Source organism: Humulus lupulus, chromosome 1 (assembly GCF_963169125.1).
Source record: "Humulus lupulus chromosome 1, drHumLupu1.1, whole genome shotgun sequence".
Classification (NCBI taxonomy): Eukaryota; Viridiplantae; Streptophyta; class Magnoliopsida; order Rosales; family Cannabaceae; genus Humulus; species Humulus lupulus.
This window is the reverse complement of record NC_084793.1, coordinates 191087510-191103399: the sequence shown is the minus strand read 5'-3', so window position 1 is coordinate 191103399 and position 15890 is coordinate 191087510. Positions and strand designations below refer to the sequence as shown.

At 42.7% G+C, this 15890-nt stretch overlaps 1 non-coding gene across 1 annotated transcript; it reads left to right on the top strand.

Annotated features, from left to right (window-relative positions):
* The first annotated feature begins 15167 nt into the window (after positions 1–15167).
* On the top strand, positions 15168–15273 carry LOC133813110 (small nucleolar RNA R71). Its single transcript, XR_009884154.1, has one exon. It is a non-coding gene; the product is annotated as a small nucleolar RNA R71 (small nucleolar RNA).
* Positions 15274–15890: the final 617 nt, after the last annotated feature.

The following is a 15890-nucleotide window of genomic DNA, read 5'->3' as shown; positions in this document are numbered from 1 at the left end:
AACCCCCTCAAGTGTTCATTTGGAGTGGGTTCTGGAAAATTTCTTGGGTTTATTGTGAACTCCCGAGGAATAGAGGCAAACCCAGAGAAGATCAAGGCCCTCGTTGAAATGAAGTCTCCAGCTAAAATAAAGGATGTGCAAAGCTTGATTGGGCGGATTGCAGCTCTAAGCAAGTTCGTTTCGAAATCAACGGACAAGTGCGTCCCATTTTTTAACCTGCTTAGAGGAGGCAAGAAGTTTGAGTGGACTGCAGAATGTGAACAAGCTTTCCAGGCCATAAAGGAGCATTTGGCCCAACCTCCTGTTCTTTCTAAGCCGATTGATGGAGAAGACCTATTTTTGTACCTAGCAGTCACGGAGCATGCTGTTAGTGCTGCCTTAGTACGAGAGGAGAATAAAGTGCAGCACCCGGTATATTATGTTAGCAAGCGATTGATAGGATCGGAGTCCCGGTATCCCGTGATTGAGAAGTTGGCTTACTGCTTGGTACTTGCATCACGAAAATTGCGGCCATACTTCCAAGCACACCCGATTAAGGTCCTTACTGACCAGCCTCTACGCCAAGTCTTACAGAAGCCGGAGTCGTCTGGTCGGCTACTTAAATGGGCGATTGAGTTAGGCCAATTTGAAATTAAGTACCAGCCGAGGACTTCTATTAAAGGTCAAGCTTTGGTAGATTTCATCGTTGAATGTACTGGAATTGCTGATGTTCCCGACCAGCAAGAGAGTGTTACTGGGCAGAAAGAAGAAATTCCTACTTGGCAACTTTTTGTTGATGGGTCGTCGAATGAGCACCATTCAGGAGCTGGGATTATATTGGTCACACCTGAGAAGCACCGAATTCATTGTGCACTGAGATTCGGATTTAATGCTTCTAACAATGAAGCGGAGTATGAGGCCCTCCTAGCAGGCTTGCGACTGGCTAGAGATGTACGTGCTCGGTCGGTGGAAATAAATAGTGATTCCCAATTGGTGGTCTATCAAGTATTGGGAGAGTACCAGGCAAGGGGCCTACGCATGGTGGCATACTTAAACAAGACCAAAGATCTACTAGCGCAGTTCGAGGAGTATACCATCAAGCTAGTACCACGGGAGCAGAACTCTAATGCAGATGCTCTAGCAAAGCTTGCTAGTGCAAAAGATGCCTAAACTCTGAATATAGTACCGGTAGAATACTTGGCGGAGCCGAGCATTGATAAACAAGAGGCCATGCCGATCACGATAGCCGACACTTGGATGACTCCCATCATTGCTTACCTTGAGCAAGGGACCCTCCCAGTGGAACGTAATGAAGCAAGAAAGATTATGAGGCAAGCTGCTAGGTACACCATGGTGGATGGGGTGTTGTATAGGAGAGGGTATTCCTTACCTCTACTCAGGTGCATAACACCCGACCAGTCAAAGAGTTTATTAGCTGAGGTGCATGAAGGGTTTTGTGGAGATCATGCTGGGGGGCAGAGTCTATCTAAAAAGATCTTGAGGCAAGGGTTTTTATGGCCTACCATGAACGAGGACTCTATGGAATACGTGAGGAGGTGTGACAAATTCCAAAGATTTTCAAAAGTTCCTAGAGCGCCCCCAAATGTCTTGAAGCAAATGCAAAGTCCATGGCCTTTTGCAGTGTGGGGTATTGATCTGATCGGGAAGTTGCTCAAAGGAAAAGGAGGCGTGCAGTTTGCAGTGGTCGCGGTAGATTATTTTACTAAGTGGACTGAGGCCGAACCATTAGCCACGATCACATCGAAGAAAGTATTGGACTTTGTGGTTAAGAACATAATATGTCGCTATGGTCTGCCTAAGAAGATAGTGTTTGACAATGGCACCCAATTTGACAGCGACATATTTACCGATTTTTGTACTCGGCATGGCATCACAAAATGTTTCTCCTCGGTAGCCCATCCTCAAGCTAATGGGCAGGTTGAAGCGGTAAACAAGACACTGAAGGACACTCTGAAAAAGCGCCTGGAGCAAGCTAAGGGTGCTTGGGAAGAAGAGTTACCAGAGGTCCTGTGGTCATACAGGACTACTGCTCGGACGACAACTGGACATACACCATTTTCTTTGGCATATGGGTATGAGGCCATGTTACCTGTGGAGATAGACCCACCATCTCATAGAAGGACTATGTACAACCAAGAGGAGAATCATCAGTTGTTAGCAGAATCATTGGACTTCCTCGAGGAGAGAAGAGAGAAGGCAAACCTCAGAGTTACTGCTCATCAGCAAAAAGTGGCGCGCTACTTCAATTCCAGAGTGCGAGATCGAAAGTTCCTGGTCGGAGATTTGGTCCTCAAAAAGGTGTTTGTAAGAGACCCAGCAACTGGTGTGCTAGGACCAAATTGGGAAGGACCGTATCAAATTGAGCAAGTCTTGCCACCCGGCACCTACAAGTTTGCTCGGTTAAATGGAGAGCTGATCAGGAACTACTGGAATGGCGAGCACTTGAGAAAATATTATCAATAAATACTGCTTGCAGAGTAGTAGCTTTGTATCAAGTGCTTAACTTGTTATTTAAGTTTTTTTTTTTTTGTGAACTGGTTATTTGCTACCCAGTCACATTATTTTGAACAATGTTATTTTGTTTGGAACTCGTTGTTAGACACGTTTTGTCACTTATTATTACGAGTAATAAAAGAGACCACGCGCAGCGTGGTCGAATCTTGCTACAAATTTTGCATATGTGTTGATTATTCTTGCTTGGCAATGTTCAACTGTCATTATGATTTGAACAAAACAGGTCTTCTAAAAACTAAGTGTAAATATATAACGGACAGTCTTCAACTGGTCGGTATCATGAGATGAATGACCAACGTTTAAATAATGTTTTTGTAGTGGTCAACTACTGAAATATGTTTGTATATTTTATGTGTTTCATGAGTAGTAACTACTCGGACAAATTCGGTCAAGTAGCAAGTGATCAAGGATTTTTCAACCCTCAATCACTTGGGGGGCAGATAGGGTATACTGGTTTGTACTTCAACAGAGGCAATAAGAGCATGAGCAAAGATATCTATTTGTGGGCTGACTTGTAAGTTTGGAAGTCTAAAAAGGCCATTAAGCTAACTTGTTTGACAAAGCTTAAGTAACTTAGAATTTTTTAAAAAAATTTAAGTTAGAAACAGATATTCGTGTAATAATAAAAGTTATGCTCATAAAAAGTTAGAGCAATAAGAGCATGAGGAAGTATATTTAGTATGGACTTATGAAATGTTTAGAATTTCTAAGTTAGAAAACTAAATACTCATGTGAAATTTAAGAACTTTACTATTCACAATAAAGACTTAAAAGTTTAGAGTTAGTCAAAAAAGAAGAGGGTAAAGTGCTAAGTGTCAAAATGGCTCAATCATTTGAGCAAAAGTTTACAAAATAAAACAAACTATATAAAAACTAGTAAGACTACAACTAGTCATGCAGGTATGCTCTAGCAAGATGGGGAGTAACTGGCGTGCTTCTCTGGTGGGTTGGTCAACCCCCTCCTCGGCCTCAGCTGCTCCTCTTGCTCGGAATGATAATGTAGAGTAGGCTGGAGTAGGGCCAGGAGGATTGGCAGCTTCCTCAGCAGCCCTTGCTTTACATTTAGCAAGTTCCTCTGCCTGAACCTCCTTGGTGAAAAAATCAAGCTTGAGAGGTTTATTCAGCTTCCAGACCTGATAAAAGCAGTCGAAGCTAGCCTCCTCAAAGCGAGTTAAATCAAACTCCTTCTCTTGTTTCAACTCTTCATTCTCACTGATTAATCCCTCATTCTCACGAGCTAACTCCTTATTCTCAAGGGTCAGCTTCTCCAGTTGAGCAGTCAAGGACTGGTTGGTTTGAGCTTGCTGCTGATTCTCATCAGATAGTCTCCTAAGAGACTCATCCCGTTCAGCCATGGTCTTCTCTGCCTGCTCCAACTTGGATTTGGAGTCTTTTTCTGAGGCAGTTAGAGTCTCTACTTTAGCTTGAGCCTCCACCAGTTGATCATTCAGTACCTTGATCAACTCCTTGTAATCAACTGACCGCTGTTGGGCGTGATAGAAGGTCATGAGCGTCTGCATGAAAAACAAAAAGTTACTATAAAGCATTAACGTAAGTAACAACCTATCTTATGGTGGAGTACTTACATGTGTCAGCTGAGCAATCCCTTTATCTAGGACAGCATCGACACTGAGCCAGGGAAGAGATTCAAAGCTTTGAATCGTTGATGCATCGCGGAGGGTCTGATCAGCTGACCCCCTGAGCTTGGTGTCAGCAGCCCGGAGTGCCTCGCTCGGGCCAGGCGGGCCTGGGGGAGTTAGGCTCGCTGATGGAGGGAGTGACGAAGGAGCTAACGGTGGGAGTATGGTCGACCCCTTGGGTTGTCTCCCTCGGCTGGGCGGAACTACCTTCAGAATCTTCCTCGGAGGTGTGGAGCCACTTCCATCGCCAGCTTTCCTCTTTGGAACAGAAGTAATGCACTGCCTGAACATATCTGGGTCTGCAGTAGAGGAAAACACAAAGTTGTTAGAGATATAAACATAATAAAATGTAGATGAGTATATTACTACTACAATTTTGTTAGTCTCAAATCACCAAGTTATTAAACATATTCCTATGGTTACTGGACCTGAGTTGAGCATCTGGTTAATGAACTCGTCCTCATCGTCTGAAGACGAGCTGAGTTCTCTCTCAATCTGGATGGCTTTTCCTTTCCTAGATTGAGCAGAAATAGCAGATCTGCGCTGAGGCTGAGGCTCCCTAATGACGAGGTCACCGGGCCTATGAGAAAGCGGAAAGGGTCCAGGAGAAAACTGGTCAGTCACTATCTCCGTGCCCGCATTGGACTGATCAGTTGTATTGTTCTCCCCGGTGGTACTTTCCACCGCCATATCTTGGTCACACAGTACCAGGCCCACCATCTGAAGGAGGTCCACAGTGACCAATTTTTTCACATCTTTCTCCGCAGGACTCATGCTAGCCAACTTCTCTGCTCGATCAAACATCCCCTCGGTAGGCAAGGGTCGCTCGAATGGACCCGCATGTGTAAAGGCCAAGTTGTTGGCCTTAATGTCCGATGTAAAGAAATATTCTTTATGATACTTCCCGGGGTTCGATTTGTGAGAAATACCACTAAGGTATGTAGTCCCCTTTTGCCTGTGGTAGAGGTGGAAGAAGCCCGTGTTGTTGTGGCTGGGATTGGTCCTGAGGTCAAATAAGTAGTGCACCTTGTGAGGGGTGGGCTCGTCCCAACCATGCAGGAAGTAGAGAATGTATAATGCAGACAATGCCTGGATCCCATTCGGTGCAATCTGGAATGGGGAGACATTGAAGTAATCCGCTACAGACCGGAAATAGGTGTGTAGCGGAAGTGTCGCTCCGGGGTGCACATGATGCCTCGACCAGGCGCAGTATGCTCCACCAGGCCTATTGGCTCTCTGATGAGGGCCCGGGCATATCACGTTCGCCTCGCTCAAACCCAAAGCCTCGATGTGTTTGTGGAACGATGCAGGATTAAGCTTTGAAGCTTCGGCAATGAACCAGGAAGGTTCTTCTTCTCCCCCCTTCCGTGGCCTTTGAACAGCCAAGTCCTGGATCACGGTGGCAAACTTCTGAGAAGGAGATCCTGAAGGAGTTGCAGTGCGGGCATCACTGCGTTTCACCACCTTTTGCACTGCTTTACGGGCAACTTGTGGATCTTGTTCCTGGGGAAGTTTGTTAGATTTCTTCACCCTCATCTTCAACTGAGAAGCTTGTTGAAGAAACTATTCCTCGTGGAGTAGATACAAGGCTGAGCGAGGAAGGATCTGCTTGAAGCGATGAAGGCGGTCTTCTCGATTGACTACGGGACGGATGTATCGGAGTCTGTGTGGTTGTCACCTCCCCTATAATCAGAGCGATTCATCTACAAAAATAAATAAAAAATGGGGAGGTGAGTAACCATACAGAGAAAATTCAACAAGAATAAAATTTATTTTTACACTTAGAAAATTTGTCTAAGAGGTAAAAATATAGCACACATGGGAAAAAATAATCTTAGTTCCCAAGAGTGCCTAAAGGTGCCTAAAAAGTACTTGAAGTATTTAAGGTCACTAAAATTTATATGAATAAAAAAAATTTGGGGTTGTCCAAAGAGGCTAGCACCTATGTGTGCGTGTGTGCATGTGGAAATGAAGAAGGCCGAAGCCGAGGGGTGTAAATGTGGTCCGATCAGACCACATTCTTGATCTGAGGAAGTGTTCATCCGAGCAGCAGCCGCTTGGGTCCGAAGAGCCTAGCTTCAGGCGAGTCCAAACCATGCGCCTCCGTGCGAGCCCAGCGCCAAGCAGCCCCAAGAGGCCCGATTGGACATAGCACGTCTGAGGAGCCTGGTCACCAGCAGCCCAACATGTCCGATCGGACATAGGCATCCAAGAAGAGTAAATGTGGTCCGATCGGACCACATGCTTGCCCAGAAAATTCAGTGGCCGATCGGCCACTTTCCTTGACCTATCCATTTTTCATACCCCAAGTTTAACCCTAAAACCTAAATCGTAAAAGCAAAGCCCTAAATTCCCTATTATAAACACCTTTTTTCATCCATATATACAAAAACAAGATCAAAACATAGAAGTGGAAAGGTTTTTTCATGTTCTTGAAAATTTCTATGCTTTCAAAAACCCCAAAATCCATACTCATGATTTATATCAAATTAACCTATTTTTCTTGAAATTCCTATGAAATTGAAGAAAATGTTGGGTTACCCATATCACAAACATCATCAAAACAGCCACCCAACACATTATACAAGCATTCATATGATATTCATGAACAAACTCAACAAAAAAAACTCAACAACAATGGGTTTCGGCCATGGCATGGATTTTCATGGAGATTTTTGAAAAATAACAAGCATGGAGAAGAAGACTTACTCAAGGTTGAAGGACCTTTGGCTTGCTTGGAGATGGCTTGAAGAAATGGAGAGATTCCCTTGAAGTCCTTGAAGATTCGGCCAAAGAAGAGAGAAACCTTGGGGTTTCGGCCAATAGAGAAGAAAGAAGAAGAGAAGTTTAAAAAAAAATGTGTGATTTGCTTGTGTGAAGAAAAGTGGGTAAAAGTAGGGGTTATTTAAAGGAAAAAATGGGGCTTATTGCTTATTTGCTGACCTTTGGCATTCTGGGCTATTTGTTCTCCCCACGATCATGGACAGTTTTTGCAGTGATCGTGGCCTATAAGTTGTGGTCTACTGCATGGAAAGAAGATGAACAGTTATTATTTTTTATTATGCCGTCAACTGGAGAAAAAGTTTATTATGTGAATGTATCATATAATAAACTTGGGGGGCAAATGTTATCCCAAAATTTGAAAATGGTGATGTGGCAATAGAATTGACACGTGGCATGGATTAGTTGGGTGATCTGGCTTAGTAATAGCCCAGTGCATCAGTGAAGAGTTTGGACCCTAGTCCAAGGAGCTTAAGAGATGGGCTTAGACCTTGGCCCGAGGTGAGGCCACAACAGGTCCGATCGGACCCTAGTCCGAGGAGCCAAATGCTTGGCTCAGACCTTAGTCCGAGGAGCCCCTAAATGCTTGGCTCGGACCTCAGTCCGAGGAGCTCCTAGGTTATTGGCTCGGACCATGTCTGAGGAGAGCCATGCATGTTTGCCAAGGGATTGGCTCGGACCCTAGTCCAAGGAGCCCCCTAGATGCTTGGCTCGGATCCTAGTCCGAGGAGGAGCCATGAGGTTGGCTCCTCCTCGGACCCTAGTCCGAGGAGGAGCTATGAGGTTGGCTCGGACCCTAGTCCGAGGAGGAGCCATGAGGTTGGCTCGGACCCTAGTCCGAGGAGGAGCTATGAGGTTGGCTCAGACCCTAGTCCGAGGAGGAGCCATGAGGTTGTCTCGAACCCTAGTCCGAGGAGGAGCCATGAGGTTGGCTCGGACCTAGTCTGAGGAGAAGCCAAGTGCATGCCTCGGACCTTAGTCCGAGGAGGGCCAAAAATATGTGGCTCGGACCCTAGTCCGAGGAGAGGCTCCAAGTGATTGTCTCGGACCTTAGTCCAAGGAGAGCCAAAGTGATTGCCTCGGACCTTAGTCCGAGGAGAGCCAAGGAGGGTGGCTCGGACCTTGGTCCGAGGAGAGCTATGCATGCATAATCTTGAGCCAAAGGAAAGCCTAGAGGAGTATGGACCGTATGTAGGTGTCCAGCATGCATATGTCCGACCAGAAGATAATATTCATCAACAAAATAGGCTAGACTACGTCAAATTTCCAGAAACAACTTCAGCAAGAATCGGTCTGGGCACCGCGGGAATCTCTCATTCCTCACTCAAATTGAGGAATCTGTTGTATTTTAAATAATTTGTGTAATTTAAATAGAATATCCCGATTCTAGAGGGATATCAGTTTAGGATCCCAAGCCTATAAATAGAGGGTGAATGGGATCAAAAAAGGGACTTTTGGCAATTTGAGAATTGGTCTGAGTTCTAGAGAGAGAAAGTGCGTTTTTCTTGAGAGAACCCTTTTTGTATTCTTGAATATTTACACTGAAGAAACTCAGTTGACACTCGTTCATCTGATCTTGAGTGTGGATAAAGTAATAAAATATCTAAGTGGATTAGGCTATTACCGACTGATCGGGGCTGAACCACTATAAAATCTCTTGTGTTATTTATTTTTCTTGATAAAATTGTCTGTGTCGTTTACATTCTCTTGAAGACTTGTCGTTATTGACGTTCTCACGTCGTTGGCTAAAAACACAGTCAACAGTGACAAACAAAAATTCTCATTATACACTTCACAAGTCACTCGCTATCCCACATAAGAACTAGTAGAACTTCAGGTTTTTCATAGATAAGAACCAAGCTTAGTTTGCACTAAGGCTTGTCCTTGAGGGTTTTCCTCAGGTACTAACACGATTTACGTCCCTCAAGCCTTGGCACTTCTGCCATGTTTTCCAAGATAACCTTGGCTTAATGCCTCAAACTTTGTTAAGCAATGTCATTCTTGGTGGGGGATCGACACTTCATGTACTTATTATAAGGATGCATGCTCGTGAACTAAGGCTTATTCCCTTATTTAAGAAAGAGCTCAACAACAATTACACTTGAGGACCTTTTTTACTCTAACAAGCAAGGACTCATGAGTGACACATTTTCTTGTGCTGGAATCTGGAGCCTCTTACAACATTCTAGAGCTCTAATTTGCCTCTTGTTTCTCCTCAAAGGTTTACATCACTCATTAATGTATTTAAAAATACCATTCTTCATTAGCTCGAGCTCTTCTGTCATTCTTATATGTTTTCAAGGAGTAATAGGGAAATCAAATAGAGAGACATGTGACACAAAAAACACCCACAACATGAGCCCATTCGCAAGGAGTGGGGCTTAAAGCCTTTGGGGGAGGAGATTTGAGCTCGATCTTGAAGGCAATTTTTATATGCCCCGTAATTTGTCCTCATGTCTTTATTTTCCTTATTGAAAAGGGTGCAAGTCTTCTCAAACTCTCATTTAATTAATCAAGTCCCATCTTTAGTTGTCTTTGACACAAGTAGTTGTCTAATTTGAGTTTTTTGTGATTAGCATCAATAATTGACCAAATTGGGTTTAGATTGATACAATAGGGTATCTAAACACATCTAAAAAAGTTAGGAGTAATTTCATACGGTTTCAGGATGTTTTAGTATCAAAAAAGGGTTATGAAGCAAAAAGGTCAGCGACATATTGCTTGTCGCCCCAAGGCTATGACATGTTGCATTGGAGCCTAGTTTTTATAGAAAAAATAATTTTGGAGCCCAAATTTGAATGAGAACAAGTATAGGTTGGTGCTAACACTATCTATATGGCTTTAGAGGATTACAAGTCTTAATCACATTTTTTCACTTTTTTCGTGACCTCTCTCCCTCTCTCTCTCAAGATGTCCAACAAACTCATCAATAATTGCTTGAATAATGAATTTGAATACTTGTCAAATCCAAATTCTCATTTTCTTTTAATGAACCCAAAGAAACCATGGAGGGTTGGAATAGAGAATTAAGGTAGAGTTATTCAACTTGGGACAACTCTCTAACCTTTTTTTCTCTTATGTTTTGACTTATTTGATTATGAGTTGTTGATTATAATTGATATTTGTGTTATATTTTTCATTGTTCATCAATCATTATTTTAATTTAATATTTTTGTTAATTGAAGGCCATTATTCTATTGTTGATTATTAAATGTGAAGATGTCATCCCTCAACTATTCTCATTGAATTGTGCACAAATGAGCCAATGCTCTCATACTGACTAGGGATGTCGGGGATGTTAACCCTAAGCCCCACAATTATGTCTATAGGATGATTGTTTGATGATGGTCGAGCCCGAAGAGTGTTGAGTGGTACAAAAGAGGTCGCATTAAGTGCTCTTTACAAGCAAGACCCTTGTCACCAATGGACTTCCTCTTTTCTTTCTTCCATGATGATTGACCTCAACCCTGTCGTTAAACTTGTTAAACAGTGACATGTCTTCTGCAAATAAAAAAGAGTTAGTTTTCAAGGAGAAAATTTTCTTTTAGCAGTTACTAAATAGCAAGCAGATAACTATCTCATCCAAGCTTTCATTGTTTAAGACTGCTATCTAGGGTTTGCTAATGTTAGGAGTATATTCTTGTAAAATCTTATTTACCCAACTATCATTTGACTCGTCGTCACTAAATTTGACAAGGGAAAAATTCCCTACTTCATCAAAGATGTTTAGAGGATGATTAGTTATTTTTTTGTTTAATTCAATTTGTAGGTAACTTGTTAGGTAATTGGATACCATATTTGTAATGTAGTATACTATATATTGTTAACAGTTAGAAATGTTAACTAATGAGTATACAATTGTTACACCCAAATTTTGAGAATAAATAAATAGCCTTGAAATGTAGGCTTGCAAGAGATAAGCTCAGAATTAACAAGTATTCAGTATGATACTTGAACAAATGATCATGAAGTTCCAAGGTGCCACGTCAGAGGTACTCAAGGTCGAAAGAAGAAGTCTCATCTGAAAGGTGAGTTCGAAATGCTAATAAGATAAGGAGGTGATGATAACTAAAATGTTGAGCTCGAGGTTGTGTACAAGCTTGAAAGCGTGTTGATGTTGCAAATAGGCTCGAATACGCGTTAAAGTGATACACGGAGATTTGTTAGGTAATCCCTACAATCATGGGCATGTAATTTAAACCGTGTAATCAACCCTATTGTTTAGGAATATTTATCTACAATTAATGCAATTGATTGTATTTTAATAAACAGATTTGTATTTCAAATTCAAATCTGATATATTGTAATATCCCTAAGATTAAGGGATGATATTTGAGGAACCAAGCCTATAAATAGTCTTGACGATGGTCCTTAGAGGAAAAACTCAATTCTTTTATGCAAAAGCTCTGTAAAATTGCTCTGAAAGCTTTGACACGGAAAGATAAATAAAAGTGACTCGTGGACTAGATAGATTTTAACTATCTAACCACGTAAAAATCTTTGTTCTTCTTTGCCATCTAAATTATACATTTGCTTAATTGCCCTTGCTTTTAGTTGAAAAAAAATGGCATCAACAGCTTGGTGCTTTCATTAAGAGCATTAAGCATTCTTATTCTTTTAAACCTTCCGTTGAACAAACAATGGATGCACCCACTGACAACGTCCCTAGTTCTAGAAATGGTCAACCATTGCCCAGAATCCCCGAGGAAAATACTCCTCAAACAGAGGAACATCCCCAATGGCCTGGCAAACTGCCAATGAATGTAAAAAAAATCCTACTGAAGGGAGTGCGTCATCAGCACCGCAAGAACCTGGTCAGAGGTCTAGGCCACCTAACGAGGATTATTATTATAATCTCGAAAGATATGTGCCAATGGTGGAGTTGGAGAACCAGAGACTGCGAGAGAGTCTGGCTGAAGCCACGCGGCTGAACAAAAGAATGATGAGGAAGGCTGTGGAATTGTAGGCGCCCCCACGGCGGACTAAGGGACATCCTCGAGGTAGCACTACGGAAAGAGTAGCCCAACAAAGAGCCCAACAAAGTCAAGTAACAAGAGCTGGAGTGAGTACTAGAATAAACTAGTCTGGGGTATCATCTTGAAGCCCCTCGCAAACCAACTAGCCAAGAGAGGTTCTGAAACCATTGGGAACAACTGAGCTGCCCCACGAGCAGCCTAGAAAAATAACCCAAAACCAGTGAGGCCAACCGCGAACAACGAGAGACCACCTCCATCTCTAATCAGGCATCTTCCATCACCCATTAGACATCCATCTCTAGCTCGAGATATACCCCAGAAAGCTCCTAGTGGAAACCGAGTTGGAGAAAGGGCACCTCAAAGGCCTGCTCAAAGTGATAGGAGTGGAAGTCAGGACAGAAGCCATCAAACTCGACCCGGACGTAGGGGTGATCGTGAGGTCCCACTGGGAACACATCAAGGACATAGACATGCTAGACAACCCCAGCCATTGAGAAGTTATATGTCAAGGTCACGTGCTACCAGAGTTAGTGTGTACATGAATAATCCACCTCGAAATCATGCCCCACAACAACAACAACAGCTAAAAAGAACTGTCAGCTTCCTTGAGGGAAGCCATGATTATAGCAGCTTGGTGAGTGTCTATAACTCCGAGCCTAGATATTATGAGAACTATCCAAATGATCATCCTGATCTTTGAGATCACCTGAACCAGAACAGGGGGCAGTTAAATCGGCTAAACCCAGATCTGAGGGCAAATTTAAATGCTCAAAGGGAGCCCTTACAGCCTGTGTACGAGAATAACTATAACCCTATATTGCAACAAGGAGCTAGAGTTCCTATGAACAACAACTAGCTCCCATTAGCTCAAGCTCCCCCTCTGGTGAGTCGGTTCAAGAAAGAATTAACCAACTCGGGGAAACGTTCAGGCTCTTTCGAGAAGGGAAAGATAAGATAAGGCTTATGACTCAGATGAGGAGCTTGAATCCTTTACTCCACATATCTCGAGCACACCTTTCACCAAAAAATTCAAGATACCTCATGTGGCACCCTACGATGGGACTACCGACCCAGACAGCCACCTGAGCACCTTCAATATAGTAATGAGGGCTAGCAATGTCAGATATAAGCTCAGATGCATGCTTTTTCCAACCACACTTACTGGACCAGCAAAGAGTTTGTTTGAAAAATTTTGAAGGCACTCGATCTCGTCATGGGAATAGCTCTCTAAGGAATTCAAGAAACAATTCCAAGCTACAAAAAGCATCAAGCCCGAGGCTACCTCCTTGGAAAATATAAGACAACAGCAAGGAGAATCATTAAAAATTACTTGGTGAGGTTTAATATAGAGGCAGCCCGAGCTTGCAACATTGATGACAATGGTCATCTTATGGCAGTGCGAGCTGGAGTCCTACTAGGAAGTCCTCTTTGGGATGATATGCAAAGGAAACCATGAGAACGATAGTCGAGTTCACCACTCAAGCTTAAAGGTTCGCCAATGTAGAAGAGGCAAGGTCAGCACTTAAATTGGATCCTCCCCCCTAAATAACTACAACAACAAACATTAACTCAGCTATGAGCTTGGCCACGCCATCCGCAACACAACCTTCAGGAGACAATTCTTCTAAGGGAAAGAAGAATGAAGAAAATAACCCCAAGACAGACAGGGGAAAGAAGAAGAAATGAGATAAGCATTTCTCCATATACACTGTGTAGACTGAGCTCACAGACACTCAGGAAAACATATTTGTCTCAAATGAAAATTAGGTCCCGTTTAGACGACCTGAAGGAATGTGACATCAATGTGCCAATGGGGATTCAAGTAAGTTTTGTAGATTCCACAAATACATAAGACATACAACTGAGGAATGCAAGCAACTCAAGGATGAGATCAAAGGACTGATCTTGAGAGGTTACCTCGGGTAGTATGTCCGAAATATAAATCAAGCTCAGGCTCCAGCTCAATCTACTCAACGAGTCGCGACACTACCTATGAGGGAGGATAATCGACCTCCCCCAATCGATGGAAAAGATGTAATAACTGTTGCTGGGATCTCACATTGTAGGGGCGAGCAGAAATGCTCAAAAGAGGTATGTCCAGGAGTTAAAAATGGGAGATGGATCTCCCTGTGTGCCTGAACCATGAGCGCCAAAATAGCAAAAAGTCAAATCCCAACAATTTACTTTCATTGAAGAAGATGCTTCCTATGTCCAATTTCCTCACAATGACCCCTGGTCATAACATTCTAGCTCACGAACAGGAGGATCCGCCAAGTCCTAATCTATAGCAGGAGCTCGGTAATTATCCTTTATAAAGCGACCCTGGAAAAATGGGGTTGTTTGTTCGAGACTTAAAATCTTGTGCAACTACCTTGTACAAATTCTCAAGAGAGGGAATCGCCAGTATACTCTCCAGTCTCCAGTCTCGATAACTAAGATGTTGGAGTTTATAGTAGGGGACACCCCATCAGCCTACAATGTCCTACTCGAGAGACGAGCTCTGATTGGGTTTGGAGTAGTCACAACTATTTTGCACTTGGTCGTAAAATTCCCAACACCTAGTGGTATTGATACATTGAAAGGAGATCAATTAGTAGCTTGAGAGTGCTATAGTATCTCCATGAAGGGGAAAGGTCAAGCCAGTGAACATGCACTGGTAATTATAGAGGAAATTGAAGAAAGAATCTACAAGGTCAAAGAAGAAATCATGCCTAGATAAGAAGAAGATAGGTCTAATCTCGGTCCCATTGAAGAGCTCGAAGACATTCAACTCGATGATAAGGAAACCACCAAGGTGGTGAAAATCAGGAAGAACCTCATAAAGAAAGCAAGATAGCAATTAATTCGCTTCCTGAGGGAAAACCAGGATGTATTTACGTGGTTGCACTCAGACATGATTGGGATTAGTCCCAATGTTCTAAGCCACGCACTAAACATCGACAAAAGCTTCCATTTGAAATTGCAAAAGTGAAGACTCCTTAACGACTGTTGTGATTTATTTTGATCAATAATGTGCAAGTGTACCTTGAGTGGCCAAAGTTGTCAAAGCATCTACCTCATGAATACCTGCTACTTTCTTTCCTGTTGGAGCTCTAGCATTAGACCATTGGTAATTATTGTTGGCAATCTTCTCCAAAATCTCATATGCTTCATTGTTGGAATTAGAAAGACTAGCCCCCATTTTGAAGCATCCAAAACCATTCGTGTGGAGGCATTGAGACCATTATAAAAAGTCTCCATTTGAATACAATGTGGAATACCATGATGTGGGAACTTCCTCAATAACTCTTTAAACCTCTCCTTAGCATCACACACAGACTCATCCTCCAACTGTTGAAAAGAAATAATCTCATTCTGAAACTTGGCATTTTTTGTTGGAGGGAAATACTTCATCAAAAATTTCTGAGCTAGCTCATGCCAAGTAGTAACTGAGTTAGAATGAAGTGTATTGAGCCAAGCTCTAGCTCTGTCCCTTGGAGAAAAAAGGAACAATTTCAACCTCAAGGACTCTTCAGTAATGCCTTGCAACTTGAAGGAATCACTCACCTCCAAAAATGACCGAAGATAGAGATGAGGATCCTCTGTAGGCAGCCCACTAAATTGACCCACTGTCTGCAACATTTGGAACATCACGGGCTTCAACTCAAATTGAGCTGCTTAAATTTCAAGCTTAACAATACTAGGATTTAGCTCGTTAAACATTGGGGCAGCGTACTTATGGCCCTCTCTCTATCATCGGCCATAACAATTGCATTAGCGACATTCAAAGCATTGGTTGCTTCATTAACAACTCCAACTATCGCATTAAGCATGGGTTGAGCTCTAATTTCCTCAACCCCTTCACCTTCTTGAGCCATAGCAGGGTGAAGTTGAGCCCGTTGTTCCCTTAACCTTCTTCTAAATGTACACCAATATTGGGATCAATAGGGCCTAACTCAAAATCTTGATGCTCGTTCATGCAACGAAATCAACCTTGCTA